This window comes from Aplidium turbinatum, chromosome 2, assembly GCF_918807975.1.
Source record: "Aplidium turbinatum chromosome 2, kaAplTurb1.1, whole genome shotgun sequence".
Classification (NCBI taxonomy): domain Eukaryota; kingdom Metazoa; phylum Chordata; class Ascidiacea; order Aplousobranchia; family Polyclinidae; genus Aplidium; species Aplidium turbinatum.
The window spans coordinates 47,022,110-47,028,702 of record NC_137473.1 but is presented as its reverse complement, the minus strand read 5'-3'; positions in this window follow the sequence as shown (position 1 = coordinate 47,028,702).

Genomic DNA, 6,593 nt, shown 5'->3' with positions numbered 1-6,593 from the left:
TTATTAAAAACTTTTGCAAGCCACTTTTGCTTCCCTGCTTTTGGCGCGTTTTTAACTTTGCGATCTTTATCGTCCATCTATCTCAAAATAGGTCTTGTGTTAAATTCATAGAGCTATGGCATATTTATGTTGAAGTACTGATAGTTTGACGTAGGCTACTAGGGATCGTCGCAAGTAGTCTTAGGCTATGTCTCACTGCGAACACTCATACTCACTGTGTAAATGATCTGACAAAACCCAGACTGACATTATTACATCAGACAACTTCAAACGAAATTTACAGTATTTTACGCTTATTAATTTAAAAAAAGAAACGCACAACATGAAAGAAATCTGCTTTGTGTTTTGTATGCGTTGTTTATTCTTCTTCTTGTTTATTACTCGGCCAAAAAACACTTATTTATCACTGCACAATTTTGGTTTATCACCGCACAAAATGGTTATCATTGCGCCTTAGAATTAGGTAGCCTATGTTTAGCCTACAAAAGCAATTTTGTAAAGGGCAGTCTACCCAGACAGCACAATCCGTTATTATTACATCGATTGATTCAACGTATAAAAAAATGTCTAAATCAATGTAAAATGACGGATTTTGCTGCTTTGGTCGGCCTACATGCTACTGCTTAGGTTGAAGGTTCAGCGTCACTGTGAAGCAGATGTAGGCTAAATAGTTGGTAAATCAGGGTTGTTTTCATGGGGGGTTCGCAGCCCCCCGAAATATCAAAAGGCTTGTAGGGGAGCTCAAGGGGGCTCCTTCAAGCTTTCATTTTTCAGCTCTTCTGGCTAAACAACAACTTCTCGACTAAACAAGTAACGTTTTAACAGAACTGCAAAAAAACACGAACAAAGCCCACTGTGCAGTAAGTTGGTAGCAATCGCCGTTTTCCGTGATATGGTCCCGTAGGCTATAGTTAGCTTAATTCTATCGTGCAATTTACATGTGTAGTAAATCAAGCTTTTTGCTAATAGGGCAAAAAAGAATGACAACAAATTTTGTGGCTCTTTTGACATTCTTAATGGTGTCCGCGTTTGATGTGACTCTTGCATTGAATAGTGGATGGAGAGTGTAGAGGGATTGATCACGTAGGCTACAGGCATTTTTTGACAAAATTTACAGTAGCTATTCGAGATCCGCGAAGTTACATCGGGAACTGAGCAGCATTGCAACAGTGTTCGATGTCGTGTTAAGGAAAGTAAATTTTTTAGTGTGCGTTGGTTTGCGTCCTCACATCACATCGTGCTATCAATGCTCTGTGAAATACTTTCCCAGCATTGTATAAACACTTCACAACCCTCGCAGAAAGGAAGAATATTAGAGCAACAGATCGGGCCATGTTCAGAGGTCTCTGCATCAAAATGACCAAAAATCAATTCTATTCTAAATCAATTCTAAAAGATTGTCTTCTGCAAATATCGCTTTTGTCAGAAACTCTCCAGACTGATGGGAATAACAACTTCGCAGTACCGGTAGCTAACTGTCACGTCAAATGAAGCTGTTAAATCTATTTCAAATAAAAAAAAATCTGCTCAAGAAGGAAAGTATGAAGTTGTGTCCTTGAAAGATTGAGTTTTGGAAGTACAAAAACTATTCCTTTAAAGGCATTGGACCAGTTCAAAGTTCGACGTAGAGACTACCCTTCTTTTGATCGTAATCGGTTTATTCAAGCTTTGGTTCACAACATTGGAAACAGGATAATGAACACCAACAATGAAAATTATGTGATGAGGTTGGAAATTAATATTGTATCAGAGTTATGGCCTGCTGCAATCGAAGTTCCATGGCAAGAAGGGAAGCAGAGATTACGAGAAATAGAGGAGAGATTTCATGTCATCACTCCTGTTTTCGATTGTACGTTGACAATCCTTGCCATAGCCTATACCAGATACGATAAAGTTGCTCAAGAACGTAGCCTAGTACTGAACATGATCAGGGGCGGATCCAGAGGGGGGCGATTGGGGCGATCGCCTCCCCTAAAACCCATGAAAGTAGCATTATTCTTCATTTATATGTATACGATTTGGAAAACAACATATCGAAAGCAATGCTAAATAAGTCTTTCGCCATGTTCAAAGATTAGGTTAGGCTAGGCTATAATAATAACATAGTAGGCCTATAAGGCTATTATTTCGTCGCAGAGTCTAATTACCGAACAAAATTACTAAAATTTAAAAAGTTTCTAAACTTTTTGCCGGCACTGTAGAGCATAGCGATAAATCCCTTAGCCAGTTAGCCTAGATAAGTTGGTTGGACAGAGCAGGTTATTGGCAACTTTGACGGTCAGACGTGGAACTAAAACCATTGAAATTCTACCTTGAAGTTGCATCTAGAAACAGCAAAGCTCAATTTTTTTCAATGAGACTTTAGCATCTTGACACCTAACATCATTGCTACCACAAAATTGCTCAAGTACCGACCCGATAGCATTGACAAAAGTCATTTGCAATGCCTACAACGGCTTGTTACGTCATGTATATAGTGTGGAATCTGCTCTAGGTTCAGAGATCCAACTATGGAAGGAGAAGTGGGAAAATAAAACTGTTTCGGCGACTGCTGCAGTGCTGCAGTCTTACCGATGATGACTGCTGCAGTCTTACCGAAGAAGCTTTTTAACCGTGTGATGAAAGTGTGTACACAATCGTAGACTCTCTTCTAAAAATACTATTAACCTTGCCAGTCAGCGTAGCATCAGCCGAAAGAAGCTTTTCATCTCTTCGGTCGTTGAAAACCTGGCTGAGGAACAGCATCGGCGAGGAAAGACTGAATGGATTGGCCTTACGATACCAGCATCGGGACATTTTAATTGACACAGACTCCGTGATAAATCGATTTGCCAACAGTAGAAACCGTAAACTTAACTTAGTGTTGTAGTCAAAGGTACGACACCTGTTAGTATTACCCGTACCGGCAAAGAAGCTTTTTATTTTCGTTTTATTTGTGAAGTCCACAGAAATAGTTGTTTCTGTTATTGTTAGTTTCTTTTTTTGTCTGGTGCAGCGACAGTGCATGACACGTTTTAAGGAGGACTATATCTTTTGGTCGTCATTTAACTATGTTTAACTGCCATTCTATTGCACAAATTGTAGTGTTTCGCTCGTCCAAAATAAAAATTTACAATCTATACTTAGCCTATAGTGGCGATTTTACGGGGGGTGGAGCATAACCCATGTTTTGACCTGGCTCCCACTTTTGTTGCTCATTATGTTGAATGTATGCATAACCTTTCCTCATTGCTCTTTGTAACAATTCAAAACTTGTCAGAGGAATAAAACCTCGAAGTTATACAGTAAGTCTATGACCTCAATGTTTGCATCAATATTGGGAAGATAAAATTACCTGTTATTATCTTTCCGAGGTCAATTTTTAAATTGCCGTGAAACAATCAAGAGTGAAACCTTCAGTCTCAACTATAAATGCGGCTAGGTTGCTCAGGCTTCAACTTGACATGGCAAGGGCATATCAGCTCTTCATCCCTCCCTTTGTTAAACAACAGCATTGTTGAAGGTTTTTTAAGTTATAAAATGTCAATTTTTCATTATTTGTGTTCGAAATGCTCTCAACGCATCAAACTCGATCTAAATTTTCTAGGGGAGACCCCCGTCGTTATTTGTGCCTGGCTGATCACTTGCCTGAAAGTTAATGACATCGCCCCCCCTAACGTGAATACCTGGATCCGCCCCTGAACATGATTGCTGTAAGTTCTGCTAAAGCCAAACGTGGATTTTTGCAAATGAGCTTGGTCATCACTGCGCTGCGATCATGGCTTGTTTCAGCAGTGTTGTTCATCAGTATCAATGGACCATCTCATTTAGGCAATGACACTGCGGCAACTCAGAAATGGTTGTTAACTCTCGGGGTGTACGCTTGAGCAACACATTTCAGGACTGCGATCCATTCAGCGGCGCCTAGTGAATGGAATAATTCCCCCTCAACAACACTTCAACAATCGGAAAACTTCACTTTGCCAATCTCGGTAATCGGCCCTGTGTCAAGACCAGGGCCGGATTTAGCTGATGGGGGGCCCGGGGCACTTTTAGATCGAGGGGCCCCCCTGTAAAAACATTTTTCGCGCCTACGGCGCGAAAACCACCTCCACGTCTACAATAGCATTACTCTTGCACTACACAGCAATTTGCAGAGTCTTTAAAGGCTAAAAGGAAAAAAATAACACAAAATCACATTTTTCCCACGTAGGGGGGGCCCTTCAAAAGTCGGGGGGCCCGGGCCCAGAGGGGGCCCGGCCCCTCTGCCCCCCCCTAAATCCGGGCCTGGTCAAGACTCAAGAGCCTCTACAAATATGCGAAACCACCATGAATAGACCTTTTGCATAACAAACCAACGGAGCGTGACGTTGGAGTCGTGAACGACTAGCCGCTGTTTGCAATGCTGTGTGATAGGGTTAGTGGCGTGGTTTGCAGGCGAATAAATTGTTTAACGTTTGCTTGAGCTGTTGTTTTTTGGTCTTTACAGGCGTGTATCATTGTTTCAGTATAATTTTCCAGAAAATAAAACTCTTTTTAAGTTGTAAACTTAGGCTACAGAAGTGTTAACCTTCGACCAGTTCTTTACTGTATTGGAAGTGATCTTGCCAGGCAAAGATAGGAAGAATTTCCTGTATTATATACAGCTTCAAAAGCTAAGCATGCAAATCAAAATGTTGATGCAGAACTTGATGACGATGCTACTTTCGAAATACCTCAAAATGATACAGGAGCACTGCATCTAGGCTACATAGACTAGCGGTGGAAGATTGATTTTTTCGTGGTGTTGATGAAGCTTCGCCTGGGTTTGGTATTAGTTCTGCATTCGTACGGTACTGTACACCGTACTTTTCATTCATGAATGCATCTCATGTATGTAAGGTTGATTAGTTTGAACATATTCCGTCATCGTGATGTTATTATAGCAGCTATGAAGCCAGACTTCAAAAAGGAATAGGCTACCCAAGCACCATGATCGTCATCGACTGCACTGAAGTAGGCTACGTCTCGAAACACCATGCTCGATCACTTCACCGTCAGTCGCAAACGTACTCGAACTATAAAAGTACGAACACTACAAAGGCATTAGATTAGTGGGAGTTGATTCAAGAAATGGGGATATTATGTTTGTATCTCAGTTGTACACTGGTAATGTAAGTGACAAAGAAATATGTCAGAGGAGTGGATTTTTCACCTTTTGAAGCAGAAAATAGCTGCTAATGAACTGCACTTCAATGATGCTGTTATGGCCGATAAAGGGTTTCTTATAGAAAAAGATTTAGCATGCATGGTATTGGTCTACATTTGAATATCTCACCCTTCCTAGGTAAGCCTCAAATGAGTGAAGACGAAGTGTTGAATACACGAAGTATTGCACGCCATCGCATTCATGTAGAGAGCGGGCCATAAAAAAAATTCGTCAATTTCATATCTTTGACAGGAAAATACCAGTGACTATGCTTGGCATCACCAATGAAGTGTGGTTGGTTTGTTGCATATGTTATGCAAAATGAAAATAAAATGTTGCAAGACAAGGTACCACTAACGTGATCCATAATTCCCGGTCAAAATGCACATGCTCCACAATGGCCGTCCTAAATTGCCTTTCCCAGTCTGTTAGCCAACACGATGATAAAAACGAACAAGAACTGAAGTGTACCGATAACCTACAACAATTCATAAACACAAAAAATTTACTTTAACCAGCCAGCGACCTCACGCTTGCTTGCAATAACAAGAAACGCCTTCATAAACCGTAGAAAACAAGCGATTCTGAACTCTCAGACTCCGCGTAACTCAAACGTCACGCTCTGGTGATTTTGAATGTGCAAAAGGTCTATTGAATAACCAATTAAATCCGAATTAAAAAAATCATAAAAGCCCGATTGTCTTTTAGTCCTAGTCTCGTTTATACCATTGTTTTGCACAAACTTGCTGTTTTGTTTAAAAAACCATCGTAAATTGTCGACTAAAACCAAGTAAACAAAATCTGTTTCAAAATGTTTTCTCTTGCGTTTGTTTGTTTTGAATGGGTTTTTGCTTCTGAGGTTCCGACCAGCAATGACCCAAACTTGTCAAAGAAAAAAGTAGAAACTCTGAAACCAAGACATTGGCGTCTTGTCGAAACTCAATTTTTGCGTTTTGTTTATGTCTGACACAGGCACAGCCACTAGCTCACTGTTTGGAAAAAGAAGTTCCGTTTAGATTTGTTTACTTGTATGAGCCTAATAGTTTGCTTTAAAATTTGGTCAATTTCAAAATAAATTGAATTATTGTAATGCTAGTTGCTTTTTCAAAGGTACCGTAGGGTAGTCTATTCTTTGTGAACTGTCCTTTTGTGAATTAAAAAGATGCATTAATGTTTTTTTTCAAAATACCTTGCTGTATAAAGTATAGTTTGTTTTGGAAGCTGTAAAATATGTAGTTGCAAAATATGATATGCAGAAAAATTGATATGAAATAGGACACTTGCCAGACTTTTGTCTTTTATATTTTTCGTCCCGGACTTTTAGCTGGATGCAACCTAGTTCGTACCCTGAACAGTTCGTACCCTCAGTTCGTCCCCTGAAAAGATCGAGAAAAAAAATTTAAAAAAGCCGAAGTCGCTGATTACA